Source organism: Parasteatoda tepidariorum, chromosome 8, assembly GCF_982258835.1.
Source record: "Parasteatoda tepidariorum strain Cologne lab strain chromosome 8, Ptep-v5.0, whole genome shotgun sequence".
NCBI lineage: Eukaryota > Metazoa > Arthropoda > Arachnida > Araneae > Theridiidae > Parasteatoda > Parasteatoda tepidariorum.
Genome location: NC_141762.1, coordinates 109,680,587 through 109,692,369, shown reverse-complemented (window position 1 = coordinate 109,692,369; position 11,783 = coordinate 109,680,587).

Sequence of the window (11,783 nt, the reverse complement as noted above, 5' to 3'; positions counted from 1 at the left end):
TTCTAAGTACCGAAATCGACAGAATTTTTCTAAGTACCGAAATCAACAGAATTTTTCTAAGTACCGAAATCGGCAGAATTTTTCTATGTACCGAAAACTTCTGAATGTTTAATAAGTATCGAAATCGTAAGTATTTTTCTAAGTAACGAAAATGTCAGAAATTTTCTAAGTACTGCAAACTTCTGAGTCTTTTCAAAGTACCGAAAAAGGCAGAAATTTTTCAAGTACCGAAATCAACAGAATTTTTCTAAGTACCGAATTCGACAGAATTTTTTCTAAGTAACGAAAACTTCTGAATGTTTTCTAAGTACCGAAAAAGGCAGAAATTTTGTAAGTACCGAAAACTTCCGAGTCTTTTCTAAGTACCGAAATCGACAGATTTTTTCTAAGTACCGAAATCAACAGAATTTTTCTAAGTACCGAAATCGGCAGAATTTTTCTAAGTACCGAAAATGTCAGAAATTTTCTAAGTACCGAAAACTTCTGAGTCTTTTCAAAGTGCCGAAAAAGGCAGAAATTTTCTAAGTACCGAAATCAAAAGAATTTTTCTAAGTACCGAAAACGTCAGAAATTTTCTAAGTACCGAAAACTTCCGAGTCTTTTCTAAGTACCGAAATCGACAGAATTTTTCTAGTACCGAAATCGACAGAATTTTTCTAAGTACCGAAATCAACAGAATTTTTCTAAGTACCGAAATCGGCAGAATTTTTCTAAGTACCGAAAACTTCTGAATGTTTAATAAGTATCGAAATCGTAAGTATTTTTCTAAGTAACGAAAATGTCAGAAATTTTCTAAGTACTGCAAACTTCTGAGTCTTTTCAAAGTACCGAAAAAGGCAGAAATTTTCCAAGTACCGAAATCAACAGAATTTTTCTAAGTACCGAATTCGACAGAATTTTTCTAAGTAACGAAAACTTCTGAATGTTTTCTAAGTACCGAAAAAGGCAGAAATTTTGTAAGTACCGAAAACTTCCAAGTCTTTTCTAAGTACCGAAATCAACAGAATTTTTCTAAGTACCGAAATCGGCAGAATTTTTCTAAGTACCGAAAACTTCTGAATGTTTAATAAGTATCGAAATCGTAAGTATTTTCTAAGTACCGAAAATGTCAGAAATTTTCTAAGTACCGAAAACTTCTGAGTCTTTTCAAAGAACCGAAAAAGGCAGAAATTTTCTAAGTACCGAAATCAAAAGAATTTTTCTAAGTACCGAAAACGTCAGAAATTTTCTAAGTACCGAAAACTTCCGAGTCTTTTCTAAGTACCGAAATCGACAGAATTTTTCTAAGTACCGAAATCAACAGAATTTTTCTAAGTACCGAAATCGGCAGAATTTTTCTAAGTACCGAAAGCTTCTGAATGTTTAATAAGTATCGAAATCGTAAGTATTTTCTAAGTACCGAAAATGTCAGAAATTTTCTAAGTACTGCAAACTTTTGAGTCTTTTCAAAGTACCGAAAATGTCAGAAATTTTCTAAGTACCGAAAACGTCAGATATTTTCTAAGTACTGAAAACTTCTGAGTCTTTTCAAAGTACCGAAAAAGGCAGAAATTTTCCAAGTACCGAATTCGACAGAATTTTTCTAAGTACCGAAAACGTCAGAAATTTTCTAAGTACCGAAAATGTCAGAAATTTTCTTAGTACCGAAATCGGCAGAATTTTTCTAAGTACCGAAAACTTCCGAGTCTTTTCTAAGTACCGAAATCGACAGAATTTTTCTAAGTACCGAAATCAACAGAATTTTTCTAAGTACCGAAATCGGCAGAATTGTTCTAAGTACCGAAAATGTCAGAAATTTTCTAAGTACCGAAAACTTCTGAGTCTTTTCAAAGTACCGAAAAAGGCAGAAATTTTCTAAGTACCGAAATCAAAGAATTTTTCTAAGTACCGAAAACGTCAGAAATTTTCTAAGTATCGAAAAGGTCAGAAATTTTCTAAGATCCGAAATCATCAGAATTTTCTAAGTACCGAAATCGTCAGAATTTTCTAAGTACCGAAATCGTCAGAATTTTTCTAAGTACCGAAATCGGCGGAATTTTTCTAAGTACCGAAAACGTCAGAAGTTTTCTAAGTACTGAAAACTTCTGAGTCTTTTCAAAGTACCGAAAAAGGCAGAAATTTTCTAAGTACCGAAATCAAAAGAATTTTTCTAAGTACCGAAAACGTCAGAAATTTTCTAAGTACCGAAAACTTCCGAGTCTTTTCTAAGTACCGAAATCGACAGAATTTTTCTAAGTACCGAAATCAACAGAATTTTTCTAAGTACCGAAATCGGCAGAATTTTTCTAAGTACCGAAAACTTCTGAATGTTTAATAAGTATCGAAATCGTAAGTATTTTTCTAAGTACCGAAAATGTCAGAAATTTTCCAAGTACTGCAAACTTTTGAGTCTTTTCAAAGTACCGAAAAAGGCAGAAATTTTCTAAGTACCGAAATCAAAAGAATTTTTCTAAGTACCGAAAACGTCAGAAATTTTCTAAGTACCGAAAACTTCCGAGTCTTTTCTAAGTACCGAAATCGACAGAATTTTTCTAAGTACCGAAATCAACAGAATTTTTCTAAGTACCGAAATCGGCAGAATTTTTCTAAGTACCGAAAACTTCTGAATGTTTAATAAGTATCGAAATCGTAAGTATTTTTCTAAGTACCGAAAATGTCAGAAATTTTCCAAGTACTGCAAACTTTTGAGTCTTTTCAAAGTACCGAAAAAGGCAGAAATTTTCCAAGTACCGAAATCAACAGACTTTTTCTAAGTACCGAATTCGACAGAATTTTTCTAAGTAACGAAAACTTCTGAATGTTTTCTAAGTACCGAAAAAGGCAGAAATTTTGTAAGTACCGAAAACTTCCAAGTCTTTTCTAAGTACCGAAATCAACAGAATTTTTCTAAGTACCGAAATCGGCAGAATTTTTCTAAGTACCGAAAACTTCTGAATGTTTAATAAGTATCGAAATCGTAAGTATTTTTCTAAGTACCGAAAATGTCAGAAATTTTCTAAGTACCGAAAACTTCTGAGTCTTTTCAAAGAACCGAAAAAGGCAGAAATTTTCTAAGTACCGAAATCAAAAGAATTTTTCTAAGTACCGAAAACGTCAGAAATTTTCTAAGTACCGAAAACTTCCGAGTCTTTTCTAAGTACCGAAATCGACAGAATTTTTCTAAGTACCGAAATCAACAGAATTTTTCTAAGTACCGAAATCGGCAGAATTTTCTAAGTACCGAAAGCTTCTGAATGTTTAATAAGTATCGAAATCGTAAGTATTTTTCTAAGTACCGAAAATGTCAGAAATTTTCTAAGTACTGCAAACTTTTGAGTCTTTTCAAAGTACCGAAAATGTCAGAAATTTTCTAAGTACCGAAAACGTCAGATATTTTCTAAGTACTGAAAACTTCTGAGTCTTTTCAAAGTACCGAAAAAGGCAGAAATTTTCCAAGTACCGAATTCGACAGAATTTTTCTAAGTACCGAAAACGTCAGAAATTTTCTAAGTACCGAAAATGTCAGAAATTTTCTTAGTACCGAAATCGGCAGAATTTTTCTAAGTACCGAAAACTTCCGAGTCTTTTCTAAGTACCGAAATCGACAGAATTTTTCTAAGTACCGAAATCAACAGAATTTTTCTAAGTACCGAAATCGGCAGAATTGTTCTAAGTACCGAAAATGTCAGAAATTTTCTAAGTACCGAAAACTTCTGAGTCTTTTCAAAGTACCGAAAAGGCAGAAATTTTCTAAGTACCGAAATCAAAAGAATTTTTCTAAGTACCGAAAACGTCAGAAATTTTCTAAGTATCGAAAAGGTCAGAAATTTTCTAAGATCCGAAATCATCAGAATTTTTCTAAGTACCGAAATCGTCAGAATTTTCTAAGTACCGAAATCGTCAGAATTTTTCTAAGTACCGAAATCGGCGGAATTTTTCTAAGTACCGAAAACGTCAGAAATTTTCTAAGTACTGAAAACTTCTGAGTCTTTTCAAAGTACCGAAAAAGGCAGAAATTTTCTAAGTACCGAAATCAAAAGAATTTTTCTAAGTACCGAAAACGTCAGAAATTTTCTAAGTACCGAAAACTTCCGAGTCTTTTCTAAGTACCGAAATCGACAGAATTTTTCTAAGTACCGAAATCAACAGAATTTTTCTAAGTACCGAAATCGGCAGAATTTTTCTAAGTACCGAAAACTTCTGAATGTTTAATAAGTATCGAAATCGTAAGTATTTTTCTAAGTACCGAAAATGTCAGAAATTTTCCAAGTACTGCAAACTTTTGAGTCTTTTCAAAGTACCGAAAAAGGCAGAAATTTTCCAAGTACCGAAATCAACAGACTTTTTCTAAGTACCGAATTCGACAGAATTTTTCTAAGTAACGAAAACTTCTGAATGTTTTCTAAGTACCGAAAAACGCAGAAATTTTGTAAGTACCGAAAACTTCCGAGTCTTTTCTAAGTACCGAAATCGACAGATTTTTTCTAAGTACCGAAATCAACAGAATTTTTCTAAGTACCGAAATCGGCAGAATTTTTCTAAGTACCGAAAATGTCAGAAATTTTCTAAGTACCGAAAACTTCTGAGTCTTTTCAGAGTACCGAAAAAGGCAGAAATTTTCTAAGTACCGAAATCAAAAGAATTTTTCTAAGTACCGAAAACGTCAGAAATTTTCTAAGTACCGAAAACTTCCGAGTCTTTTCTAAGTACCGAAATCGACAGAATTTTTCTAAGTACCGAAATCAACAGAATTTTTCTAAGTACCGAAATCGGCAGAATTTTTCTATGTACCGAAAATTTCTGAATGTTTAATAAGTATCGAAATCGTAAGTATTTTTCTAAGTAACGAAAATGTCAGAAATTTTCTAAGTACTGCAAACTTCTGAGTCTTTTCAAAGTACCGAAAAAGGCAGAAATTTTCCAAGTACCGAAATCAACAGAATTTTTCTAAGTACCGAATTCGACAGAATTTTTCTAAGTAACGAAAACTTCTGAATGTTTTCTAAGTACCGAAAAAGGCAGAAATTTTGTAAGTACCGAAAACTTCCGAGTCTTTTCTAAGTACCGAAATCAACAGATTTTTCTAAGTACCGAAATCAACAGAATTTTTCTAAGTACCGAAATCGGCAGAATTTTTCTAAGTACCGAAAACTTCTGAATGTTTAATAAGTATCGAAATCGTAAGTATTTTTCTAAGTACCGAAAATGTCAGAAATTTTCTAAGTACCGAAAACTTCTGAGTCTTTTCAAAGAACCGAAAACGTCAGAAATTTTCTAAGTACCGAAAACTTCCGAGTCTTTTCTAAGTACCGAAATCGACAGAATTTTTCTAAGTACCGAAATCAACAGAATTTTTCTAAGTACCGAAATCGGCAGAATTTTTCTAAGTACCGGAAACTTCTGAATGTTTAATAAGTATCGAAATCGTAAGTATTTTTCTAAGTACCGAAAATGTCAGAAATTTTCTAAGTACTGCAAACTTTTGAGTCTTTTCAAAGTACCGAAAATGTCAGAAATTTTCTAAGTACCGAAAACGTCAGATATTTTCTAAGTACTGAAAACTTCTGAGTCTTTTCAAAGTACCGAAAAAGGCAGAAATTTTCCAAGTACCGAATTCGACAGAATTTTTCTAAGTACCGAAAAGGTCAGAAATTTTCTAAGATCCGAAATCATCAGAATTTTTCTAAGTACCGAAAACGTCAGAAATTTTCTAAGTACCGAAAATGTCAGAAATTTTCTTAGTACCGAAATCGGCAGAATTTTTCTAAGTACCGAAAACTTCCGAGTCTTTTCTAAGTACCGAAATCGACAGAATTTTTCTAAGTACCGAAATCAACAGAATTTTTCTAAGTACCGAAATCGGCAGAATTGTTCTAAGTACCGAAAATGTCAGAAATTTTCTAAGTACCGAAAACTTCTGAGTCTTTTCAAAGTACCGAAAAAGGCAGAAATTTTCTAAGTACCGAAATCAAAAGAATTTTCTAAGTACCGAAAACGTCAGAAATTTTCTAAGTATCGAAAAGGTCAGAAATTTTCTAAGATCCGAAATCATCAGAATTTTTCTAAGTACCGAAATCGTCAGAATTTTCTAAGTACCGAAATCGTCAGAATTTTTCTAAGTACCGAAATCGGCGGAATTTTTCTAAGTACCGAAAACGTCAGAAATTTTCTAAGTACTGAAAACTTCTGAGTCTTTTCAAAGTACCGAAAAAGGCAGAAATTCTCCAAGTACCGAAATCAAGAGAATTTTTCTAAGTACCGAATTCGACAGAATTTTTCTAAGTACCGAAAACTTTTGAATGTTTTCTAAGTACCGAAAAAGGCAGAAATTTTCTAAGTACCGAAATCAAAAGAATTTTTCTAAGTACCGAAAACGTCAGAAATTTTCTAAGTACTGAAAACTTCCGAGTCTTTTCTAAGTACCGAAATCGACAGAATTTTTCTAAGTACCGAAATCAACAGAATTTTTCTAAGTACCGAAATCGGCAGAATTTTTCTAAGTACCGAAAACTTCTGAATGTTTAATAAGTATCGAAATCGTAAGTATTTTTCTAAGTACCGAAAATGTCAGAAATTTTCTAAGTACTGCAAACTTCTGAGTCTTTTCAAAGTACCGAAAAGGCAGAAATTTTCCAAGTACCGAAATCAACAGAATTTTTTTAAGTACCGAATTCGACAGAATTTTTCTAAGTAACGAAAACTTCTGAATGTTTTCTAAGTACCGAAAAAGGCAGAAATTTTGTAAGTACCGAAAACTTCCGAGTCTTTTCTAAGTACCGAAATCGACAGATTTTTTCTAAGTACCGAAATCAACAGAATTTTTCTAAGTACCGAAATCGGCAGAATTTTCTAAGTACCGAAATCGGCAGAATTTTTCTAAGTACCGAAAATGTCAGAAATTTTCTAAGTACCGAAAACTTCTGAGTCTTTTCAAAGAACCGAAAAAGGCAGAAATTTTCTAAGTACCGAAATCAAAAGAATTTTTCTAAGTACCGAAAACGTCAGAATTTTTCTAAGTAACGAAAACTTCTGAATGTTTTCTAAGTACCGAAAAAGGCAGAAATTTTGTAAGTACCGAAAACTTCCGAGTCTTTTCTAAGTACCGAAATCGACAGATTTTTTCTAAGTACCGAAAACTTCTGAATGTTTAATAAGTATCGAAATCGTAAGTATTTTTCTAAGTACCGAAAATGTCAGAAATTTTCTAAGTACTGCAAACTTTTGAGTCTTTTCAAAGTACCGAAAAAGGCAGAAATTTTCCAAGTACCGAATTCAACAGAATTTTTCTAAGTACCGAATTCGACAGAATTTTTCTAAGTAACGAAAACTTCTGAATGTTTTCTAAGTACCGAAAAAGGCAGAAATTTTGTAAGTACCGAAAACTTCTGAGTCTTTTCAAAGAACCGAAAAAGGCAGAAATTTTCTAAGTACCGAAATCAACAGAATTTTTCTAATTACCGAATTCGACAGAATTTTTCTAAGTACCGAAATCGTCAGAATTTTTCTAAGTACCGAAATCGGCGGAATTTTTCTAAGTACCGAAAACGTCAGAAATTTTCTAAGTACTGAAAACTTCTGAGTCTTTTCAAAGTACCGAAAAAGGCAGAAATTCTCCAATTACCGAAATCAAGAGAATTTTTTTAAGTACCGAATTCGACAGAATTTTTCTAAGTACCGAAAACTTTGAATGTTTTCTAAGTACCGAAAAAGGCAGAAATTTTGTAAGTACCGAAAACTTCCGAGTCTTTTCTAAGTACCGAAATCGACAGATTTTTTCTAAGTACCGAAATCAACAGAATTTTTCTAAGTACTGAAATCATCAGAATTTTTCTAAGTACCGAAAACGTCAGAAATTTTCTAAGTACCGAAAACTTCTGAGTCTTTTCAAAGTACCAAAATCAACGGAATTTTTCTAAGTACCGAAATCGGCAGAATTTTTCGAAGTACCGAAAACGTCAGAAATTTTCTAAGTACCGAAAACGTCAGAAATTTTCTAAGTACTGAAAACTTCTGAGTCTTTTCAAAGTACCGAAAAAGGCAGAAATTTTCCAAGTACCGAAATCAACAGAAATTTTCTAAGAACCGAAAAGGTCAGAAATTTTCTAAGATCCGAAATCATCAGAATTTTTCTAAGTACCGAAAACGTCAGAAATTTTCTAAGTACCGAAAATGTCAGAAATTTTCTTAGTACCGAAATCGGCAGAATTTTTCTAAGTACCGAAAACTTCCGAGTCTTTTCTAAGTACCGAAATCGACAGAATTTTTCTAAGTACCGAAATCAACAGAATTTTTCTAAGTACCGAAATCGGCAGAATTTTTCTAAGTACGGAAAATGTCAGAAATTTTCTAAGTACCGAAAACTTCTGAGTCTTTTCAAAGTACCGAAAAAGGCAGAAATTTTCTAAGTACCGAAATCAAAAGAATTTTTCTAAGTACCGAAAACGTCAGAAATTTTCTAAGTACCGAAAACTTCCGAGTCTTTTCTAAGTACCGAAATCGACAGAATTTTTCTAAGTAGCGAAATCAACAGAATTTTTCTAAGTACCGAAATCGGCAGAATTTTTCTAAGTACCGAAAACTTCTGAATGTTTAATAAGTATCGAAATCGCAAGTATTTTTCTAAGTACCGAAAATGTCAGAAATTTTCTAAGTACTGCAAACTTTTGAGTCTTTTCAAAGTACCGAAAAAGGCAGAAATTTTCCAAGTACCGAAATCAAAAGAATTTTTCTAAGTACCGAATTCGACAGAATTTTTCTAAGTAACGAAAACTTCTGAATGTTTTCTAAGTACCGAAAAAGGCAGAAATTTTGTAAGTACCGAAAACTTCCGAGTCTTTTCTAAGTACCGAAATCGACAAATTTTTTCTAAGTACCGAAATCAACAGAATTTTTCTAAGTACCGAAATCGGCAGAATTTTTCTAAGTACCGAAAATGTCAGAAATTTTCTAAGTACCGAAACGTCAGATATTTTCTAAGTACTGAAAACTTCTGAGTCTTTTCAAAGTACCGAAAAAGGCAGAAATTTTCCAAGTACCGAATTCGACAGAATTTTTCTAAGTACAGAAAAGGTCAGAAATTTTCTAAGTACCGAAAACGTCAGATATTTTCTAAGTACTGAAAACTTCTGAGTCTTTTCAAAGTACCGAAAAAGGCAGAAATTTTCCAAGTACCGAATTCGACAGAATTTTTCTAAGTACAGAAAAGGTCAGAAATTTTCTAAGATCCGAAATCATCAGAATTTTTCTAAGTACCGAAAACGTCAGAAATTTTCTTAGTACCGAAATCGGCAGAATTTTTCTAAGTACCGAAAACTTCCGAGTCTTTTCTAAGTACCGAAATCGACAGAATTTTTCTAAGTACCGAAATCAACAGAATTTTTCTAAGTACCGAAATCGGCAGAATTTTTCTAAGTACCGAAAATGTCAGAAATTTTCTAAGTACCAAAAAACTTCTGAGTCTTTTCAAAGTACCGAAAAAGGCAGAAATTTTCTAAGTACCGAAATCAAAAGAATTTTTCTAAGTACCGAAAACGTCAGTAATTTTCTAAGTATCGAAAAGGTCAGAAATTTTCTAAGATCCGAAATCATCAGAATTTTTCTAAGTACCGAAATCGTCAGAATTTTCTAAGTACCGAAATCGTCAGAATTTTTCTAAGTACCGAAATCGGCGGAATTTTTCTAAGTACCGAAAACGTCAGAAATTTTCTAAGTACTGAAAACTTCCGAGTCTTTTCTAAGTACCGAAATCGACAGAATTTTTCTAAGTACCGAAATCAACGGAATTTTTCTAAGTACCGAAATCGGCAGAATTTTCTAAGTACCGAAAACTTCTGAATGTTTAATAAGTATCGAAATCGTAAGTATTTTTCTAAGTACCGAAAATGTCAGAAATTTTCTAAGTACTGCAAACTTCTGAGTCTTTTCAAAGTACCGAAAAAGGCAGAAATTTTCCAAGTACCGAAATCAACAGAATTTTTCTAAGTACCGAATTCGACAGAATTTTTCTAAGTAACGAAAACTTCTGAATGTTTTCTAAGTACCGAAAAAGGCAGAAATTTTGTAAGTACCGAAAACTTCCGAGTCTTTTCTAAGTACCGAAATCGACAGATTTTTTCTAAGTACCGAAATCAAAAGAATTTTTCTAAGTACCGAAAACGTCAGAAATTTTCTAAGTACTGAAAACTTCTGAGTCTTTTCAAAGTACCGAAAAAGGCAGAAATTTTCCAAGTACCGAAATCAACAGAATTTTTCTAAGTGCCGAATTCGACAGAATTTTTCTAAGTAACGAAACTTCTGAATGTTTTCTAAGTACCGAAAAAGGCAGAAATTTTGTAAGAAACGAAAACTTCCGAGTCTTTTCTAAGTACCGAAATCGACAGATTTTTTCTAAGTACCGAAATCAACAGAATTTTTCTAAGTACCGAAATCATCAGAATTTTTCAAAGAACCGAAAACGTCAGAAATTTTCTAAGTACCGAAAACTTCTGAGTCTTTTCAAAGTACCGAAATCAACGGAATTTTTCTAAGTACCGAAATCGGCAGAATTTTTCGAAGTACCGAAAACGTCAGAAATTTTCTAAGTACCGAAAACGTCAGAAATTTCTAAGTACTGAAAACTTCTGAGTCTTTTCAAAGTACCGAAAAAGGCAGAAATTTTCCAAGTTCCGAAATCAACAGAATTTTCTAAGTACCGAAAAGGTCAGAAATTTTCTAAGATCCGAAATCATCAGAATTTTTCTAAGTACCGAAATCAACGGAATTTTTCTAAGTACCGAAATCGGCAGAATTTTTCGAAGTACCGAAAATGTCAGAAATTTTCTTAGTACCGAAATCGGCAGAATTTTTCTAAGTACCGAAAACTTCCGAGTCTTTTCTAAGTACCGAAATCGACAGAATTTTTCTAAGTACCGAAATCAACAGAATTTTTCAAAGTACCGAAATCGGCAGAATTTTTCTAAGTACCGAAAATGTCAGAAATTTTCTAAGTACCGAAAACTTCTGAGTCTTTTCAAAGTACCGAAAAAGGCAGAAATTTTCTAAGTACCGAAATCAAAAGAATTTTTCTAAGTACCGAAAACGTCAGAAATTTTCTAAGTACCGAAAACGTCAGAAATTTTCTAAGTACCGAAAATGTCAGAAATTTTCTTAGTACCGAAATCGGCAGAATTTTTCTAAGTTCCGAAAACGTCAGAAATTTTCTAAGTACTGAAAACTTCTGAGTCCTTTCAAAGTACCGAAAAAGGCAGAAATATTCCAAGTACCGAAATCAGCAGAATTTTTCTAAGTTCCGAAATCATCAGAATTTTCTAAGTACCGAAATCATCAGAATTTTTCTAAGTACCGAAAACGTCAGAAATTTTCTAAGTACCGAAAACTTCCGAGTCTTTTCTAAGTACCGAGATCGACAGAATTTTTCTAAGTACCGAAAACTTCTGAATGTTTAATAAGTATCGAAATCGTAAGAATTTTTCTAAGTACCGAAAACGTCAGAAATTTTCTAAGTACTGCAAACTTCCTAGTCTTTTCAAAGTACCGAAAAAGGCAGAATTTTTCAAAGTACCGAAATCGTCAGAATTTTCTAAGTACCGAAATCGGCAGAATTTTTCTAAGTACCGAAAACTTCTGTATCTTTAATAAGTATCGAAATCGTAAGAAATTTTCAAAGTACCGAAATCGGCAGAATTTTTCTAAGTACCGAAAACGTCAGAAATTTTCTAAGTACCGAAAACTTCCGAGTCTTTTCTAAGTACCGAGATCGACAGAATTTTTCTAAGTACCGAAAACTTCTGAATGTTTAATAAGTA